We start from the raw sequence: 23,559 nt of genomic DNA on the forward strand, positions 1-23,559 counted from the left end.
AACGTGGTCAATTTAAGTATATGGAACCGTCTTCTAGCGGTAAATAGTTTAACAAAAAAGCAAACAAATACCTCGTTAGCTTTACATATCCTGAAATATGAATTATGTTTAAAACAAATTATTAAATATACAACAATATACTACAAAGGAAGGCCGTACAGTCATAACAATATATATATATATATAATATATATATATATATATATATATATATATAATATATATATATATATAATATATATATATATATTTACACTGCAGAGGAGGTGGTGCCAGAATGGGAGAGCCTTCCGGGATGAGGTTGCTAGCCATCAAGTGCCAGTAGACGTTCACAGCAGATTTGACTTGTGGGGGGTGGTATGATAGGATCGAACCGAGGATCTTGGAAATAAGGCTCCCAGACCAACTTCCCATCCCCTTCCCCCTTCCCCCAACTCTCTCCCCATCCACCCACTACAGCCCACCAACAGACACACGTCTCTCACAGATTCCACTTAGGCATGGCATGCGGCAGTCAGTAGATGTCATGGGTGAGTGGTAAGTTACTCCGGCTCACGATTCCTGGGACAGTCACCCCCCAGACTACTGCTAACAATTACACCCACGCGTAAAATATATAGTGTCAGAAAAAAGGGTGTGGGGCTGGCACTGTCATCCCTAAACAGGTTTGTTAAACAAACCAGAAGGACCTTACCATTACCCTTCTTGCTCCACCAGCCCCCCCTTAAAAATGGATCCAGCCATCCCCCTTAAAAATGGATGAATGTATTTGTTGAAAAATATTCTATATATATATATATATATATATATATATATATATATATATATACACACACACACACACACACACACACATATATATATATATATATATATATATATATATATATATATATATATATATACATACACTATATAAATAAAAGGCAAACAACTTAACATGCAAGACCCAGCCAGCACACGATATCAGTTTCGCGCGGAAAAATTGCGAGGAAAAAAAATTGCCATAACCAAACGTGAAGAGCCTAAGGAGCCAGAAGCGTGAAATTGTGGCTTGACTAAAAGGTGGTGCTCTCACTGATAATATAAAAGGCAGATTCTTATAATTGCTGTCGTCAGAGGCGGAACTCCTCCGACCCACAGAGATTCCCTGCCGACGGGGAGCGCGTGGGATTTCCATCTCTGTTATCCGTGCTACATATCCCGTTCAGCAGCCTCCCGAAAACCCCGTCAAAAACTTGATTGGGCCCCTAAGACAGATTCGACCGACTAACGCAGAGAAGGCCTTCTTTCGCACGCCCCTCCGCGAGACCAACGGCCTTAACGCCCTCAGTGCAGTAGCACACGAGGTGGCCAACATGCTTACGTATACACATACGAACATACGAACACACGCATACAAAGGCACCATATTGTCGAGCAGACAAGAGTAAGAATAAAAAGCATAAGGCGAGGAAGCAGGATAATATAAAAAAGAAAAAAAAGAGAAAGAGAGAACGGGAAAGAGAGAAAAGAACGCGATGGAGGAAAGAAGTGAGGAAAAATGATAAGAGGTGACGGGGGGGAGAGCGAGAAAGGGAGGAAGAGAGGGAGGTAGGGACGATGATGATGATGATGCACATGCATCAGTTGGGAGGCTTCGTTGTCCACCGGTGAGCTTTTTCCCTCCCCCCCCCTCTCTCTCTCTCTCTCCACCCTCCCCTCCCTCCACCCCAACACAGATTTGCACAGATGAGCCTTTCAGGATGCAACGAGGATCCAACCCACAGGAGCTGGCGAACGCTGGCTGTTGCAGCTCCTGAGCCGTCCAGATTTCCCGACAGAAACACGCCATGGCTCCGAAGTCCGCACAAATTCCGCCCCGATTATGGAGGAGCTCGGAGCAAATCTGAAGTTGACAGAAGGTAAGTGACGATGATGATACCTAACGACAATAATTCAATAGTAACCATGACATCATCCAGACCCTCACATTATTTCAAAGGAAATCGGAAAAGGAAACGCGTTATTCACGTACAGGCCCGTCTTCGATGCTTACATTCCCGATGGAGTTGATAGGCATGAGTTTTTATGGCATGCCGAATTTTAAACATTTCTGTTACAGAAATTTTCTTTTTGGTTCGACGTGTCACTTCGCTGTACATCATAAAAGTATACAAAATCAACAAATCGGCATCCGTAAGTTAAGTAAATGTATAGAAATTCAAATCAACTGAGTAAACTTCTAATACTTTCCAAAAGCCTAAGCAATCCGCTTCTGAATAAAATGACAATACAAATTGATCGTGGCCAGTTTTACAAACATTCAAATTGATCCACAGAAACATTCCCCCCCAAAATTTTTCTTATCAATCCAATCCCGTTATTTTAACAAATAAAATTTGACATTTTCGAGTTTGTAGGTTACATAAAACCAATATTTCAGCTTATGAATAAGATTCATTTTTAAAGGAGAATCCACGTGAGAGACTTACACCGCCGATTCTAGAACGAACCTCTCTCATAAGAGATAAATATCGAAGTCTGTGCTATTTAAATAATTTTCTCTAGAAAATTATGGCGGTAGTACTGGAACTCGTATGATCGTAAAAATATTTATATCACAATAAAAATGTACGTTGCGTGATAATACGAGCATGGAATGCATCCGATTAAATAAGTCCTATGCTTGCTTAAAGTCTGTGCTATGCAAATGTAAAACAAAATTTTACTACTTTTCGCTCTTACTATAATCCTATGTATGGCATTATTTTACGGACTTTTTTCCCAACTTAGTATGCATCTTATAATAATGCTGAATTTTCTCTGTTTCCCTTTACCTCCTCTTACTTCTTCCTAATGAACACCATATTCTTTGGAAACTTGAATTTCAAGTTATGGACCCAGATGAATAGGGTTCACTTTCTGAATAATAATAATAATAATAATAATAATAATAATAATAATAATAATAATAATAATAATAATAATAATAATAATAATAATAATAATAATAATATATGCTGGAAGATGACCTTCATTAACACAGATTTTATTGAAAAGGATGGCTATTTCAGCCGCGTTTGTTTTTTATAGACGTTTCTTTATCCTTCTTATTATTGACTTTTCTTACGTACTCAAGTTTCCTATTTAAGGGCCAACTTGAGTACTGAAGAAAAGTCAGTAATCAGAAGGATAGAGAATCGTCTATACAAAACAAACTCGGCTGAAATAGCCAATAATAATAATAATAATAACAATAAATAATTAATAATTAATAATAATAATAATAATAATAATAATAATAATAATAATAATAATAATAATCATTATAATTAGCAAGCAACCACGTTACTGATAAATTTCGTTTGCATTTATTTCTAATTCACAATAATATGCTCTTTCGCAGGAGAGTTTTGAACACGAAGCTTAACGCCCTTAGTACTTTTAATGAAGATGAAACTCATACTCTTATTTAGTTCAATCACCAGCTTTTTAAGAGACGTTTATGAAGCGGATAATACTTCAGTTACAAAATCTTGAACGCAGAAGTTCCCTGCCTCCTCCATCGGGTTACAGATTTTGTAATCACGGACATATTACACATAACGACATTCTTTGTTTGCATAAAAGGACATTATTACAAGTCAAAAAAAATATTGAATTGATCAACTTGCAATACTTGAGTAGACCTTTTGAATTTTATCATACTAAACTGTTTTTCGTTTGCAATCCTTGCTAATGACTTAACCACGAAAACAAATCTTATTTAAATTAAAATGATTTATTTTTATAAAATTCATTCTAAGTACCACAAAACTCGAGGGTCAAGTGTTATTAGTGTAATTTTACATCTTCCTTCACTGAATTATATCACTTAAGTATCTGAAATTGGAAACCTGCAGATCGTTAGCTATCTGGTAGGTTGTTGCATAATAAAAGCTGTGTTTGCTTAGTTTATTTTACATAAATAGTTATGAAACGGAAAACGTACAATCGCGCTCTCGTCCTTTTGGTAAGATGCTGGTAACACTGTGCTAAAGATATTATTTTTTTTCTACCCTTGTATGCTATCTATAGTTTGAAAGGAAATATTTACCAGAAAAATTTTACGACTATCATAGCTGAATCTTTATTTGTTTGTATGAAGATATGTAGGTAAATGCTGCATATATTATATATATATATATATATATATAATAATACATATATATAAATATATATATTCTTACATACATACGCGCACACACGCACTTATTCATATGTATATGTATGTAAGTGTATATATATACCATATATAATATACATATATATATATATATATATATATATATATATATATATATATATACATATATATATATATGCAACGTCAGCAAGAAACTAATTAATCAATCACTATATATATATATATATATATATGTATATTTATATATATATATATAAAATAAAAAAAAAAAATATATATTATATATATATAATATATATATATATTTTTAGCATTAGCGTAAGGACCTTACACGTTTGTGCTTTAGAGATTATCATTATCGTACCACAAGGAAATTGTATATTAAAATTTTACAAATACACATATAATATATATAGTATATATATATATATATTATATAATATATATATATATATATATATATATATTATTCGGATGAATATAATAAAAATACTAAATTATCGTTTTATGTTGCATCCGCTCTATGGGAGTTCTCCAATATGGGCTCATCAATTTCTCCATAAAAAATCAGTACAGATCCAAAATATATCTAACTATATATATACACACACACTTATATATATATATATGTATATATATATATATATATATATATATATATATATATATATATATATATATATATATATATATATGTATGTATAATATGTATAGCATATGTATATGAAATGGGAGTGGGAGTTCGTGCATGATAGAGATGAATAGAGCAGTATGTATAAGATTTCGTCGTGCTGCTGATGAGCTTTCTGTGTAGGTGAATGAAGCATCTATTGTAAGGGAAGTTTCCTGCACTTGGGTTTCTCTTCGTATTAACAGATAGGGTATGAATGTGGCGTTAACAGTTGTGATGTCTCTGGAAACACCACCCAAGAAAAAAAAATCTGTTTGGGGGAACTAATTAATACGGGGAAAAACATACATATAAAAATTTATATAAACATTTGCATATTACTGATAACAGCTGATTTCCTCTTTCTGCATTTCCCATTACCTTCTGTTGCTACTTCGTAATGAACACCTTAATATTCTTTGAAAACGTGAATTTTTAGTCAATGGCCCCCTTGGTGGGCTTGTTCCATATGAATAGGGTTCAATCCTCTAAATAATAATAAATAATAATAATAATAATATAATAATTAATAAATAATTCTTAGTAACCATGATTCGTCCACATTAATAACAGCTGATTTCCTCTTTCTGTATTTCCCATTACCTTCTGTTTGCTACTTTCGTAATGAACACTTAATATTCTTTGAAAACTTGAATTTTTAGTCAATGGCCCCCTTGGTGGGCTTGTTCCTATGAATAGGGTTTCATCTTCTAAATAATAATAATAAAAATAATAATAATAATAATAATAATAATAATAATAATAATATAATAATAATAATAAAATAATAAAATAATAATATAATAATAATAATTCTTAGTAACCATGATTCGTCCAGATTAATAATAATAATAATAATAATAATAATAACGATTAAAATCAAGGTATGAATATGCAAACTTAAAAAGGTTATTCACAAAACCCAAAGTCATGGGAAACGCAATAATAATAAGGCTGTGCAATCATGCCCCGAGTAGTAATTGGTACGCAATCCTCCCAAAGTCATGCTTCCAGACATGCTTTATAGCTGCAGATAAAATAAAAGAGTTATTCATTGCGAGAAGAGCGGTCATAAACCGCAATAAAACATTCTGAGGCAGAAAACTGAAATTACCTTACATCTCGGCCACAGATTTATGAGTGCACATCTGTTAGGCAAAAGTCAAGACGAAAAATAAAAAGCTGAAAAAAAAATAATAACAATACTGAACGCCGTTGGTGAATAACAGCTTTGGCCTATTCCAGCCGTGCCTCAAAATGAATGGGTAATCATTATATTGAAGAACAAACTCTTACGTCAAAAACGAGTTTTAACCTTCAAAGATATGTCTTAAGATCAAAAACAGGCCATACATTAATTCTACGCTAGACGCAGAGCGTGGCACTTTCACGGTAATTCTTTGCCTAACGAGACAGAACTTCGTATTTCATGATACAGGAACGAATTATTGTTTCCAATCCGAACATAACGATGAACCGCCAGTCAGCAAAGTAAAGTTACTAAGGATGAATCCAAAAATGAATCTGAATTTTCTTAAGAATCTCTATACTAGTACAATATAAATCATATCGGGAATACCATCTACATATTTAACATTAAGCATAATTTCGATCATTTCAATTCGATCTCGGAAAATCCTGCAGTAAAAAATAAATAAAAAAATAAATAAAAAAATAAACACTAAGCGTTTGACCCTTCAAACCAGTAGTTCTCAACCTGCGCCCCCTGCGATTTCCAGGGGAGGCGCGAGACCTATGGAAAAATTAGAAATTATCTAACTCCATTCATTATTCTCCTCACAAGAGTGAGGAACTAATACTCAGAAGTTTATGGAAAAATGCAAAAGTATCGCCTAATGACGTTATATAGTTTCCTTTAGTCTACTACTCTAGTTTACACTCGTTGGGCTTCCCATGTTTTGTAATCATTTACTTTTCTCCCTATCCTTCGAAACCCCTTTTCTTTCTCTTTTACTAATTTTATTTTAAATTTAGGCAGGAATTTTACTCACAGATGCAAGGGGGGCCCGTGGAGGGAAGGACTAACTCCTAGAGGGAGCGTAGTAATAAAAAGATTAAGAACCACTGATTTAAACGGTCAGGAAACTGTGAATAGTATTATGTAAAATTCTCAAAGACAAAAAGAACAATTAAACGCAAACCTATGTTAGTCATCTTTTCAAGGGGATCAAGGCCAACCCAAAATATTAAGAGTTCAAGTTAGATTTTGTAACTCGAAAATCATAACAATGAGGAGCTTTTAATTTAAGCTGCATAATTTGCCTAAAATATGAGCGACGAAAATAGTTTAAAGAGAGAAATTAATAATCACCATAATGAATAGTCAAGATTAAGCTTTACAGGAAAATAGTTACTAAAATCAAGGGTAAGATTAAATTGTGGCGGAAAATTTTATTGTCTTCATAAACGAAGAGCTAAAATCCTCATACATAAATAATTTCCAAAATTAACTGTAGTTAAAATCAAGATACTGTAATACTGACCAAAAATCAAATAAGAAAAAAAATCTTGGTAAACCAAATTGATGAGGCTTTACTTTATAACAGCCTTAGATAAGAAACTTGATAAATTCACAAGAATGATTCTGCTTTCCTCAATTAGCTATGCAGCCTTGTATACAAACAAATCAGACATGGGCTAAAAAGAGTCCATTTCCGGTCTGATCCTATCAGGGAAAAGAGAGAAGAAACTGTTAATGATCAATTTACTGCTTTCCAAACGTGAATGGTCCTAATGGTCCTCTTATTTGTAATTACACATGTACAGATGCAGACACGCGAATACTTGAGGGTTTCTTTATCAGCTGCATAACGACAACATCTACTGGAAAGCAAGTTCTTTTATAAACAGAACCTTTCCTTCAACAACGCTCGAAACTTACATAAAATACGGAATTCGCCTGAAAGCGGGAAGTGCAGCACGGAATTCTTCTCTTTGTTGGAATTTTTAAATTCATCTCCAAACAACAGAAGGAAGTCGTATACGAATGCAAGAAAAATTCGGTATACAGAATGAAAAAAAAATAAAAAAAAATAAAAAAAAAATGCTTGTCTCCTTTTTCTCCACGAAGGCTAAGCCACCCGGTCAGGTCAAGGCACGGCGCCCTAAGTTAGGTTAGGAAGGTACGGTCTGGTTAGGTCAAAACACGGCATTTAAGGAAAGGTTAGGATTTTTTTCTCGCACCTACTGCTGTCTCCCAACTCAAGTCTCCGAAAGTGAGAAAAGGAATCTTCTACATGAAATCAAATCCAGGTGTGAAGCTGCAATTTGCAGGACGTGGAGTAAAATCATGGCAAATTAAAAAGTACGACATTTAACCCTCCTGAACTTTTCTGTTGTCGCGCCTTTTCATTGAATCTGTGATAAGGATTCCTCATAATAGCACTACTGAATCGAACAACTAGTTCATTATTTTCTCACAGTGAGGCACAGTTCGGGAGTCTTTTTAAATTCTCAATGCCAATGTCCTCCATCCGATGGCATGCATAATGAGGGAAATAAAAATGTAATGTGACAGAAAATCGAGGCATGAACTTCTATCGCAAGGTTCCTATCACAAATTTCACTGGTGGAAAAAAGATGAAACCAATCTTTCTTGAACAGTTTTCTTTATTAACGAACAATATAACGTTTAATTATTTTAAGATTCATCCACCACGTCGTGTTACTGAGCAGATTTTTTTTCGTAACTATTGTTTATTTATTACAATGTCTCTTTCAATTTCGAAATATTTAAATAAAAACCCTCGCACGCCCCAAGTCTTTATTCGGTTCTCGAACTCACTTACACACTAATCATATATTATGTTTGTTTATGAGTAATAAAGAAATGTAGACGATGCACACACACTTATGTGTATATAACTTGTAATAAATAAAAAATATTAACAGTGCTAACCCACTCTTTGGTGGCGTGGTAGGTTAGAAACATCAATCCAATAACTAACACAGAATCCCAATTAGGAAGTCAAATTTATGTAATTAATTCATTTCATATTTCGAATCTTCAGTGGAAACTGTACATCTTAATTAAGAACAACGTGAAATGTTACTGGAATTTTTATAAATAGTTAGAGAATATACGCAGTAGGCTCTAGGTGTTTAGAAATAACAAAAATAAATATTCTTTGTGAGAGCAAAAGCACATTCTATCATACAGCCAGCTTAATCTAACAACACGAGCAAAATCAACATGTATACATTTGCCCCAAGATAAGGTCAGCTGTTGGGTTACTCCACAGCCATTACCTTGCCTTAACGCCCAGCAACAACGATACCACCAAACAAAGAGCCAGAGCCAAGGAGAAAGGTCACGACGAAAACAATGACAGGGCACAAGAGTCCCGAAAACGTCATTCTCGCTGATAATGATACATCTGAAGACTACTATATACCATGAGGTCATAACCTTGACAATGTGGAGATGATTAGCAGGACTTACAAAGAAGCCCACGCAGGTAGTGAAACAAAATGCCGCCAAGACTATAACTCTTTGAATATATATATATATATATAGATATATATATATACACTTCCACATGCCATGGGGTAAAGTAAACTACTATTACAACTCAGCTATAACTTCTACCAGTAAACGTTGCAATGTACTAATTGCAAATATATAAAAATAATCAAGCTTCCTTCACAACTAATATAAGAGAGCACAAACGCGAACTTTTCAAGTATAGAACGTTAAAAAAGGGGAAAAATACATCAACGAAAATCAACTGGCTCTTCAGAAGAAAGTTTCATTAACAACGATAAAACCACATGAATGCAATTAAAATAAATAAACTTCCGAAGTAGCAACATCTGCAACGATATTTCCTTCCTATCAACATTCATCATGAAGTGGATAAAAAAAAACAAGCTTGAAATACAACGGTAGAGAAAGAGAGAGAGAAATGAGAGAGAGAGAGAGAGAGAGAGAGAGAGAGAGAGAGAGAGAGAGAGAGAGAGAGATGTCTTTTCTTTCAGGCCTTTTCTAAGGAATGAAAACTCAATATAGGATCTCATCGCGTGGGATTAACAAATTCCATCCCCATTTCTTCCTCAGTGAACAACAAGGGAACCGAAGAAGGCGGAGGAAGAAGGTTATAGCGAAAGCGGATTAGCACAGCCCTGAGGGACTGCTACTGCTAATCCTTTTACAAATCAGTCAACAAAGATAAGGGACAATTGTAGTTTTTTTTTTTTTATGAAAATCTATCCAAGGATTGGAAATGGAATATATTTACTAAAATATCAAGGCACAACATTTTATAGATGGTAGAGGTGGAGGGGTGTGTGTCCAAACTCAATGACTTCATTTTCTGCAAAAGGTTTTAGAATTTAGTGAAGGATAGACTTTGAGTCGTTTGAAGTTTATCAGCATGGAGACATAGCAGAAAAAACGAAAAGAATGAAGACCTCTCAAAAGTAAAGACAAGGTAAAAACGACTTGCCTCAAAAGACTTTTATTTTAATGAAAATTTCTGACAACTGCCGTAATTTGTGCACAGTTATTTTACTAATACACCATCTGTGAGTGAAACGTTTCCATGAGAGCAAAGACAATGAAGTTTCTTTGAGAATTTTAGTGAGAAAGAACGTCATGATAAACATAGGCACTGGCCAGTTACATTAAGCTGCAAATCTGATATTCTGAAACTTGATCCTTGATGATCCTGACTACACCTCAATATCATTGACGTGGAGAGCATGATTACTAAAACTTCCTCTGTAAAAATATTTACAAAAATGCATTCTTAAAAAGTGCACAAGTTGCTTGAAAAAATAAATAAATAAATAAAAGAGAATATCTAAAAATTCATTTCCCAAACACAGGATATTCAATAAGAGGAATAATAAAATTTTTCAACACTAAAAAAACAAAAAAAAATATTTTTGCAAGCAAATAAGAACGTGAATGAAGTCTGAAATAACCTGATCACACAGAAGGTTGATGAAAGCAAGAGGTTCAATTAGATTTCAATCAAACTGGTCCAAAGAATCGGATGGGAGAGGAAACAGAAAAAATAAGGAGAAACTTTCCTGGACGGCACTGAGATTAACTAAGTTACAGGATCCTCATTTACATATGCTCCCAAGATCGAGGCTGAGAGATGAAGAAAGCGCAATTTAAGACTGTGCGAATTGGGGCGGAAGGCTGCCTGGCAGGCAAGTGTGAAAGAAATGAGGGCGGTATAATCGGAAAAAAAAAAAAAAAATTACTAGATGGAGAGGTTGTCTGGAGAAAATGTATGATCAAGAGGAAACGAATAGAATAGATCGCAGAAAATCGAGTAAAACTGCTAGAAATGGGAGGGGGAGATGTTGTACCATGGGAACAATAGATCCAAAAGTTAAATGAAAAAGCTAACAAGGTGAAAGGTAATTAGCTATTAGCTGGATCTTTTCTTTATACATAGCCTCTGCAGTTCCGCAGTTAAGAAGATCAATGATCAGTTATATGGAAAAGGTTCCACGCGAATCATGCCTTAAAGAAGCCGTACGGCTAATCCGAAAGAGGAGAGTGAAACTAAAGGTATTTGTGAAGAAAAAAAAAAATTAATACAATTGTGAATACTGACTCAAATGAGAGCAAAAGTTCAAGAACTTGACCAGAGCTGTATACTGAGCTTTCACACGACAGAATACGTAGCAAGTTTTACTGAGAGTTTTCGGGAATTTTGTTGGTAAAAGATTGAAATTTTCCTTAGGAGTATTCTGAATCACAGTGAGGATTTCTTGATAACAAATGTACATACAAGTCCTCCTTCAAAGAAAAGAAAAGCGACGCAATGAAAAGCTAAGTGTCAATGAAAGTTTAAGAGCAGAAGTGGTCAAGCCAAGGTTAAAAAGAAAGGAAATCTTATTATAGAAGAAAGACGACGCATCCAGCGCCAGCGCAATGGAAACTCACAGCCGAGTGCTAAAATTTCAGCCTGTCATGAATGTACTGTCTGGAAAGAGTTTATTAACCGAGTCAAATGTGGAAGTCGCAGAATAGCGTTCTCACCCGACAAATAGGTATTTTGTGCCCTAAAGAAAAACTTGAAATGGGTACTGAATACATGGTCATGACCATCAGGAACAGCGGTGGTTGTTGGACAACTTGGTCGATAATAATAGTGACAAAAGGCGATGAGTGCGCGTGAACTCCAATATCAGTTTCAGCTGAAAGGTTGCAGAAGTCTGGTCTACGTTAGGGTTTTCCATGAGACATTTATCTCGGCACACGTGTGAAAAGACAGCAAAGACTCGTGACAAAAAGCAAGGTTGTTGGAGAAGGAACTTCTCCGGCAATATGAATAATAATAAAAGCAGAGAAAAGTTGAAGACTTTGTACCTTCAAATCACAGCAAAGGAGATTCAAAACTCAAGAGCTCAGCTAAAGGTGACCATTGATTACAGTAAGCTTTAAAAATCCTTTACAAACGGAAATAGAAATAAGATGTGGTGACATTTTCAAGGAGTGGATTTTTTTTTTTTTTTTTTTTTTTTTTTTTTGGGGGGGGGGACAATGGGCTAAATGAGTCATGGGCTGAACATAATGTTCTGTATATATGTATTTGTTAACAAACATTAAGCTACGAATGTCGTTTAATATCTAATTCACTATACCTAGGGAATAACATACCGAGTTGGGGAGGGAATTATAAGTGTTGCGACAAAAAAAATTCATATATATATATATATATATATATATATATATATATATATATATATATATACACACACACACACACACACACACACACACACACATATATATATATATATATATATATATATATATATATATATAAATATATATGTATGTAATGTACACATATATATAAACTATATACGTAAGTGTAGTTAATTTCTGTGCATGCATATGCGAACACATATTTATGTAACAATGTATTGCATCTTCCTCCTCGCGTCACCGATCACGATGAGTTGAATAACGCATCACTGGCAAACTGCTTAATCCGAAACTAACTACTAGTAACTTAACAGAAAAAATTAGCCGGCATTATTAGTGTTGCTGAACTTATCTTCCACGACTCTCTCTCTCTCTCTCTCTCTCTCTCTCTCTCTCTCTCTCTCTCTCTCTCTCTCTCTCGCTCTCTCATTCTCTCGTCCTCCTTCCTCTCCCTCCTCTCGTTCTCTCCTTCTCTCTCTCTTCTCTCTCTCTCTCATAAATCGTGCTAGGTATAATTTGCTTTCCAGTTTGTTTTGTAAAATAATGTTAAAAATAAATAACTCAATAAATGCGTAAATGCATTACCTTTCATGTCAACAGCCCAAGGGCAACACGAAACAAGCGTCATGGCAAACGAACCTGCAATGAAAATGGAAAAATAATTTAACAACAGTTATATTCATATTCTGCAAAAGATTGAAATGTATTTCTCAAAACACAGCATTCCTACACGCTCTTCCTACGTCGATAACATTTTAAAAAACAATTAATCTAACAATCAACGAATAAAATAAATATAAAGAGTCAAGCAATTAACTATGTGCGATGTATATGAAATCCATACAGGTTATCCTTGTTCTAATGTTGCGTCTGTAGGACTCAGTAGTTCGGTAAAGATGTATAACGTACAATAGTCCAGAAGGATACTTTAACCAGGGTTGGCAGTGATTAAATCAAATTGATTTAATCAAGTGATTAAATAATTGATTTTTTCATTAAAAATCATGATTTTTAAATTTTTTTTTTAATTTTTAAATTTGACAGCAAACAAATTGAAAAATATGGTTTGGAGGTTAATAAAAACTTAAGCACAACTGTGCGGCATCTATTTATTTTGACATAAAAAATTACAAGTACTACATGCTTTAGGCCAGAACTGGAAACCTAAAAGATAAATCAATAGTAATTCTGTCAAAATACATTTTGAGGGTAAAAAAGGATTGAAAAAAAATCTAACAAATAAAAAAACCTAATGAATAAATAAAATAAAATAAATAAAAAATAAAATAAATTACTGATACTTTAAATTTTTTTTATTTAAAAATATTTCAAAAAATCACCAACCCTGACTAACTCATCAGCCGGGGAAGGAAGCGCCCTCTAGTTCGTTTCACTATAAAGATAATTTTGTTCTTGTTGACCTTCGTGGTGAATTATGTATTTGGTGGTTAGTCGACTGTACTGGGTTGCAGACAATTCAATCTCCGTGCCATCCTTTATCAGTGAGTGGAAAAAGAGGATGGCCTGCAACTCTAAATTCAAGCGGGAAATAATCTTGAAACTTAATGTAATACGTACGTATACATTAGGATAAGAAACCCGAACCCCATCACGATACACAAGTCATTTGTAGGTACGGTGGTAAAAGAAAATGAAAAGAAAAAAGATAAAAAAAATAACTTTAAAAACTAAGAGTAATATCCTACACCTTTTTCTGACATCCAGCCTCTAAATCAAAGTGATCTATGTTCGCAAAATAGGTGGAGCCCAGCTAATCAACCACCAAAAAAGTGCTATATATCACTGATGTTTCGATTTTCAATATACTATACATTAATCATTTAAACTTGAAAGTTAACAGCCATTTTGGATGTCGAGTCCGACAACGAAATTATAATTACACCACTTGCGACACTTCTTACGTCACGGGTCACACTCAATTTCCAAAGTAAAGGAACGGTTTATTGCAAAGGTTTGAAATGACAGGATCAACACAAATATTTATGTACAAACAATTCAGTTAAAACATTCAAAGTTATCATGATAGCAGTTAGTTGCAGGTTTCATTCAAAGCTATTATAATAATAGTTAGCGTCAGTCTTCATTCAAAGTTATCATAATATAGGTATATGCAAGACGTTATAGCGAAATGGAAGCATGTCATTTTTTAAGGAGATAAAGTTTGATACTTGGAATGCAACAAAGAATGGATTATGGAAAAGATGCATACCCATAAACAAAATATCACTTGGTAACTAAAGGCCAACTTTCAATAAAAGTTTTGTGGTGCTAAAGGCAACTTTTGGAGGAGGTACAGATACTACTAAACATCTACGCTTAATAGTGCTAATGAAAGAGGAACATTTATAGAACAATCCCATTCCGAGCAACTGCGGTGAAATATTTCCACAAATATCGAGAACAAATTAAACAAAGTTGAAAATAATGATTACATCCCACAAAGGAAAACTGAAAAGTTCAGGGAACGTTTAGTGTTGCTTAATTGTAACTGCGGCTTATGAAATCAATAATTATAAAAGGGAAATATGAGTTATGAAGATACGAGCCAATATCTGTTTCAGCCATGAAAAATGTGATATGAATTTAACTTTGAAATGAAAATACAAAAGTGGTGGTATTCTAATAAGAAAAATACGTTTGATTTAAAGATAATTTGTAATAAAAAGTTTTCAAGGAAAATGTTAAAAAACAAGATTGAATAACTTTTGAACTCGTATGAATGTTATCCGCGGGGGACAAATACACTGAGCAAAACTAAATCATTCGTTTGCGATAAAATGAATATTCAAATCAACAAAGACACCCTGCAGTTCTGAGCTCTATACGTTTAGTCAAAGCATTTGTGCTATTTTCTGTCTTGAACTATCATTATTTCTATGTACTTTTAACTTCAGGGCAACGCATGAAACCAAAATTGGGGATAGAATAACACAATATTCTAAGTTTTACCCTGTGTCGAACATGAAAATATTATAGTGCTGTGTATTTTGTTCAAGGAACAAACGAGACATAAAAATATAGTATAATACTAGATACAGAGTAGATTATATTATCTTCATATACCACACTAACTATACTCAAATCTATTTTCCTTCTTATAAGCATCTGGAAAAATAATTATTTTCCGTTGGCTGAAGCACCTAAATACAGCCAAATATTCTGGTAATTTCTTCTGCAACCTTACTCACAAGAAACATTATTGAAATGTCACTGAAATGCTGTTAAAACTAATGTACGTTTTAAACATATACATCTTCAACACAAAGTTATGAGAACAGAACAGGCTACGTATATATACGGCATAAACAAATCAAAAGGAGACTAATAATACTTATCCAGATTATCTGGCTGTCAAGCAAGTTCAAGTGCTTTTAGTGCTTTAAATTATTATTAATTGAAAAACAGAAGGATAAACAACTCCTGAAACCGACAACTCTGCTGAAAATATTTGCAAACACACGCATATATTCATAAATAAAAAGCCACAAATATCGCCTACGCCCAGTATTTGAACCATGGCTTGGTTTAGAAACAACGACAGACAGTGTTTATTAAAAAAAAAAAGTCACGCATATTTAAGTGAAAAAAATTCACACACACACACACACACACACAACACACATATATATATATATATATATATATATATATATATATATATATATATATATATATATATATATATATATATATACACACACACACATACATATGCCTGTTTATTTTTATACCAATAAAACCCTGAACAAGGGTTCTTCTTCCGTGCAGAAATTTTACAAGCCCAATCTAAAGAAGTGTTCATTACGCCCTCTACCGCCCCGTGTTGCAAACAGAGAAGGTCAAGTACATTTAGCTGTCAAGGAGAAGAAAGCATCTTTCTAAGGCTTCACTTCAATGCGCTTTGCGGTAGGCGTTTTCATCTTCTCTGCAAACATTTCAGACCCACGTTGCTAAAATGTTTGCACCTTTATCATCTAAAGTCAAGTATCCTTTCATTTGCAGATTAAATATAATTTTCTATTTTCCTCCCTTCCTCTTCTATCAAAAGAGCCAGTAGTTAATGCGCGGCTTTCTAACAGGATCATGTAACTGTTAATGATGATTTTTTTCCGTTTTTTTTAAACTGATGATTACGAAAAATACACTTTTGAGTGACATAACACAAATTTAATACCAATCAACTTCTAATATTCAGATATAGCTCTTCAACAGAGAGAGAGAGAGAGAGAGAGAGAGAGAGAGAGAGAGAGAGAGAGAGAGAGAGAGAGAGAGAGAGAGAGTTAAGTGGGCAATGCATTAAATGTTATTATCGCTAGAAAATAATAAACTGGCTTCATAAAATAGTAATTACTCCGTTCAATTAGCAACTGCAAAATAAAGGGATATAACCAGGGCAAAATCGCACTTTTATGAGTACACGTCTGTCTGCATTAGATGGAGTTTGCTGAAATATACGACATTTATGTTGCTCAGTACAGTAAATAACTGGGTGTATTACATAATAATCATACGCCGCCTAGTATCTAGCAGAAAGCCCTTGCGTCAGGCGGCCTAGGACCCTCACCGCTTCCAAAGGCCATCTCATTTCAGCTGTATTTTAGACGAAAGGAACTTTCGGGGTTTCTAACACTTGGACTGAATGAAATCTTTATGAATCATCATACGAATAGCCATATACGTAAAAATGACACATTATAAAAATGAATCAGTAAAAATGACACAACATTAAAAAAAAAATTATCATTATAAGAAAAGCCATATACGTAAAAATGACACAATATTTAAAAAAATGAATCATTATATGAATAGTCATAAACGCAAAATTGACACAATATTTTAAAAAATGAATAATTATAAGAATAGCCATCCATGTACATGAAAATGGCACAATATTTAAAAAAAATGAATCATTATAAGAATAGCCATGTACGTAAAAATGACGCAATATTTAAAAAAAAAACGAATCATTATAAGAATAGCTATATACGTAAAAATTACACAATATTTAAAAAAAAGGATTCATTATAAGAATAGTCATATACGTAAAAATGACAATATTTAAAAAAGACGACTCATTATACGAATAGCCATACACAGGTTAAAAAAATGACACAATATTTAAAAGAAAATTAATCAATTTATAAGAATAGCCAATGTACGTAAAAATGAAAACCACACACTCTTTAAAAAATGACATCATTATCAAAGAAGAGCCTATACACGTAAAAATGACACAATATTAAAAAAAATTATCATTATAAGAAAAGCCATATGCGTAAAAATGACACAATATTTAAAAAATGAATCATTATATGAATAGTCATAAACGTAAAATTGACAAAATATTTACAAAAATGAATCATATAAGAATGCCATGTACGTAAAAATGACACAATATTTTGAAAAAATGAATCATTAATAAGATGAATAGCCATATACGTAAAAAATTACACAATATTTTTAAAAAAAGGAATCTTTATAAGTAGTAGTCATATACGTAAAAATGACAATATTAAAAAAGACGACTCATTATACGAATAACCATACACGTAAAAATGACACAACATTTAAAAAAGAAAAAAATCATTATAAGAATAGCCATTTACGTAAAAATGACACAATATTAAAAAAATAATCATTATAAGAAAATTCATATACGTAAAAATGACACAATATTTTAAAAAATGAATCATTATATGAATAGTCATAAATGCAAAATTGACACAATATCTAAAAAAATTAATCATTATAAAGAATAGCCATGTACGATAAAATGGCACAATATTTAAAAAAATGTATCATTATAAGAATAGCCATGTACGTAAAAATGACACAATATTTTGAAAAAAAAACAAATCTTTATAAGAATAGCTATATATGTAAAAATTACACAATATTTAAAAAAAAGGATTCATTATAAGAATAGTCATATACGTAAAAATGACAACATTTAAAAAAGCCGACTCATTATACGAATAGTCATACACGTAAAAATGACACAATATTTAAAAGAAATTAATCACTATAAGAATAGCTATGTACGTTAAAATGACATAATACTCTTAAAAAGGAATCTTATAAGAAGAGGCCATAACGTAAAATGACACAATATTTTAAAACAAAAAAATCATTATAAAGAATGGTCATACACATAAAAATGACACAATATTTAAAAAGAAAAAAAATTAATCATTATAAGAATAGCCATGTACGTAAAAATGACACAGTACTCTTAAAAAATGAATCATTATAAGAACAGCCATACACGTAAAAATGACACATTTAAAAAAATAATCATTATAAGAATGGTCATACACATAAAAATGACACAATATTTAAAAAAAAATAATCATTATAAGAATGGTCATACACATAAAAATGACACAATATTTAAAAGAAATTAATCAGTATAAGAATAGCCATGTACGTAAAAATGACACAATATTTAAAAAAAAAATAATCATTATAAGAAAAGCCATATAGGTAAAAATGATACAATATTGAAAAGAAAATAATCATTATAAGAATAGCCATTTATGTAAAAATGACACAATATAAAAAAAGGAATCATTATAAAAATAGTCATATACGTAAAAATGACAATATTTAAAAACAAAACGAATCATTATACGAATAGCCATACACGTAAAAATGACACAATATTTAAAAGAAATTAATCATTATAAGAATAGCCATGTACGTAAAAATGACAATATTTTTAAAAAATGAATCATTATAAGAATAGCCATACACATAAAAATGACAATATTTAAACAAAAAAATGACACAATATTTAAAAAACAAAACAAAAATAATTTTCTTTAGTGTTTCCTTTTAATATTTTTGTGAGAGCCGACAGGCCAGCAACGCAATACCTCAAGGAATTTGAACTGGTTTTTAGGATGAAGGATTAAGTGACAGAGTTCTTGAAGAAGAATGGGATTGCAATTGTGTTTAATGGGTCAAGGAACATCACCTAAAAGTGATTTCAATTCTCTTGGTGCTATCATAGTTTGGTTGGAAGTCCTGCTACCCAAGACAGTGAAAAGAAGCCTTGCGACATCATTTGGCTTAATCTCTAAGTCCTGAAAAAAAGAGATCATCCAAGACCAAGGCGTGATGGCTAAAACTAACATGTTTTAGCTTCCTCTACTCATAAAATGTATTTTTTCTACACTTCAAGAAAGAAGCTATCTAAATCTAGATACATAACGGCATTATGCTTGGTATGTGATGTACCCTTTGGTATCCAAAGGCAATTCTAGGCAGTTGCACTCATTTCAGAGCTCCAAACAACGCCATGCTTTAGTGGAGTATGATGGCTGACTTATGAAGATAAAAAAAAAAATGTCATAGGCCATTAGGTAGCCTTTATAGTTATATAAGCCTCTCAACTTAGTTGTAGGTGTATACTCAGTTTTGTAGCTGAGTATTTTGAGTATTTTACCACTCTCCCAACAATGAAACTCATTATAGCTTTGAAGTTGACAACATTAATAATGAGATCTCACGTGCACTGCATTTATTCATCCGTTTAATTACCTGATATTGCAATGTATTCAATGTACTGTTGTCACGCTATTGTGAGTGTTATGTTCAATTATCTTTACTGTAGGATCAGCATATTTCCGGCAAATCTCATTTACCGTTATGTAATAATTTATGCGTCGCACTGGCGCATCAGACGTCATTGTTATCTGTTAGCCAAAACATCTGAAGTATTTGTCCGACTCATGTTTTTGCCAGTTCTGAAATTAGCGATTATGTCAGGGGTTCTTTGTCCTTAGTTTAACCTGCATTCCTCACACGTTCCCTGTCAGTGTTTATGTTTTCCGCAGTTTACGTCGCGTGAATCAGAGCGTCTTAATGCTATTTTGCATTCTATCTCATTCCAGCGTTCAAAGGGCATGAAAATGTGAATATACACATAATAAAATTCAGGAAAACTTTGAAGCTGCTATTAATCAACGTAAGGCATACATGCATATTTTTATCAAACGACGGAAACCTGGTTCACATTAAAAATCTAACATGAAACTAAAAGGCCTTTACCATAATGAAAAAAAAAACATACAAGTATATATGCCTATAAATGAAAATTTCTTACAAAAGAAAATTAAATTCAAAATTGCGTTTACATAAAAATTAATTGATCTGTTATATGCCCGTAAGAGTGCATGATTATTTCAATATTAAAAAAAGAGAGGAATCTGGTTTGACCTTCCTAAACCAATCTTTCTCTTTAACAATGATTTACGTATAAGTTTTTCCTAGACTTTCTTTTATCCACCCTGTACATCCAATTAGAACAGTATCTCTTGCCACCGTGGACAAACCAAAAACACACATACGCGCGCCACACACACACACATTACCTATAAATATACATATCCAAACAAACTACTTCCCTTAATACGAAGTGGCGCCACATATAGCAAAACAGCATTCCCTGCTACGCTCTTTCTTAAGCAAGACATACACGTAAAGGACTGGCACGCTGATTTTACCGAGACTGGCATGAACCAGCCAAAATTTATCGTGTATGGGGGCGGTAGTAGTCTACAGTTTTGCCCTATGTACTATGTGTGCCCAAGTTGTGGTATTTTGATTTATTGCTCTTTACAGCAGACCAAGAAACGTTGCTAGAGGAACCTTAATGTTGCAATTAACCTTCCTCAGGAAGTATAGACTTCCTCATTACTGTATCTTTCTTTGTTACTTTTGGAGACATAAGGAATGAAAGTTCTCCGAAGACATCATCAGTCATTCTTAAATAATTTCTATAATCTTCAGGGTTATTTTCCTTTAATTCTTTCAATAAAGTCATATGATAAAACTTCTCTTTCTTAGCCATAGTTTCACCCATACTTTACGATTTTTCTTGCATATTTCATGCCCGTACTCGTCTTGCATGAGTGCTGTTATCATTATTGCACTTATCTTCCTTTTACTTGGTGCCATGATTTAAAAAACACACTATATCAGGACACTACAGGACTGAAAGGAACACGGCCACCGAATATTAACATTTGCCCTCTCAAAATCAAGGTCTAAAGTATTCTTTAGACCTTGCTCAAAACATGCGTACAGCAAGTCATCTGCGTGTATGGGCAATACCCAAGCGGACTGGAGCGCGCGTTAATCCCGGCAGGCATACCCGATACCAGTCACTTAGGGGAAAGCTATGTGAATCAGCCTGAGACACAACCTCTTGCATTTTTTACGATTGAAAAGGTGGAATGGTATTTTATAGGTATACCTTAAGATTCAAAAATTACCATAAAAGGTAGTTTATCGAGTCGAGTTTCACATAAACGGCAGTCAAAAATAATTAGCGGGATCTACCACAAATACAAAAGTTGGCATTATTGTTAACTGTATCATAAATAAAAGGAAAAGGTCACAAAGAGGTGTATTTACAAATGAAAAACTGGCATAGATATAAAGTACGCGATCCTTCCGACGTTAATATCTGCGGATTAGTTCTCATATTCCACACTTATCTTTTAAATGATATATATATATATATATATATATATATATATATATATATATATATATTATATATATAAGTCTATCACATTACCGTGATTCATATACATATATATAGTATATATCTATACATACATACATACATACATACACACACACACACACACACACACACATATATATTATATAGTATATATATATATATTATATATAATATATATATATATATATATATCAAGCACTCCTTTCATAGCAACATGTTGACCTGTTTCACGGCAAAAGAGATGCCTATGCCTATCTCGTGTCTAAAGAGAAAATATACATTTCCTTTCACGCAGAATATTAATCTAAACTGAAGGAAAAACTTCAAACGTAAATCATGAAAATGGCTCATAAGGCAAAAACGTTTATTCTTCTAATAACCCGACAATGAAGGCCAAAGGCTTAATACCTCGTCATACCATTTACGGAACTCGGTGGGTGTGGCCGATAAGCGGGAATATAAGTTATCCATGAACTGAATAATTATTTTTTTCTTCTGTCTATTGTTATAATTGCCAGTAATATCACTACAGTTACGAGAAAATTAAGCAGATTAAGTGATACTCACTGGGAATAACATCATCTTTACTACACTTAGCTACCAATGTTGCTTTGATAAACATTCGTAGCTATTCATTCTGTTTGCATACTCTATTTGAAAAACCCTTTTAAATTTGCTTTACAAGATTTCAATGTAAAGTCAAGTCTTTGTAAGTCAGTCATCCAAGCGACTTGTTAAGTGGTTGCCTAAACTATAAGGGCGAAACTGGGAAAACAAACAAATAACGCAAAAGAAATACAGTAAAAAGAATATACACAGAAGAGGTACAGCAAATAAAAACAAACACATGAAAACAAATAAATTATTAAAAAGACCTGTAAAACAATCAGTTTGCAGTTCTCATTTTCAACATGACTACGTGGGCCAATCATAGTTCGATCACTGCTGGTAGAAAAATTCAAGAAAACTGTACGGAATTGACTCTCAAGAAATAAAATAAGCCAAATTATTAGAATTACCTGAATACATGACGCTGCCTAGTAACACCTGAATACAAAATATGACCAAATTATGAAAAATGCTCTTAAGTTAATCGATCGATATACATTATTATATATATATATATATATTATATATTATATATATATATATAGATATATATATATATATATATATATATATAGTATATACACACACATAAATATATATGTATATACATGTATATATATATATATATATATATATATATATATATATATGATACATATATATATATATATATCTATATATATATATATATATATATATATATATATCATATATAGATATATCATATATATATACTCATATATATGATATATAATACTACTATAATATAATATATAAACATGTATTTTACTATTTATGACACCTTTCTGCTGTTCTGCATTGTACCATTCACTTAATTGTTGACGCTATGGGTGTACTTTCTT

General features: G+C 32.7%; 1 long non-coding RNA gene across 1 annotated transcript in view; it reads left to right on the forward strand.

Annotated features, from left to right (window-relative positions):
- The first annotated feature begins 1,774 nt into the window (after positions 1-1,774).
- Positions 1,775-23,559, forward strand: part of LOC135214607 (uncharacterized) — a 75,556-nt gene continuing 53,771 nt past the window's right edge. Inside the window, exon 1 of the long non-coding RNA XR_010314437.1 lies at positions 1,775-1,904. This is a non-coding gene — a long non-coding RNA (uncharacterized LOC135214607). The remainder of the gene's footprint in view (positions 1,905-23,559) is intronic.

Source organism: Macrobrachium nipponense, chromosome 46 (assembly GCF_015104395.2).
Source record: "Macrobrachium nipponense isolate FS-2020 chromosome 46, ASM1510439v2, whole genome shotgun sequence".
Classification (NCBI taxonomy): domain Eukaryota; kingdom Metazoa; phylum Arthropoda; class Malacostraca; order Decapoda; family Palaemonidae; genus Macrobrachium; species Macrobrachium nipponense.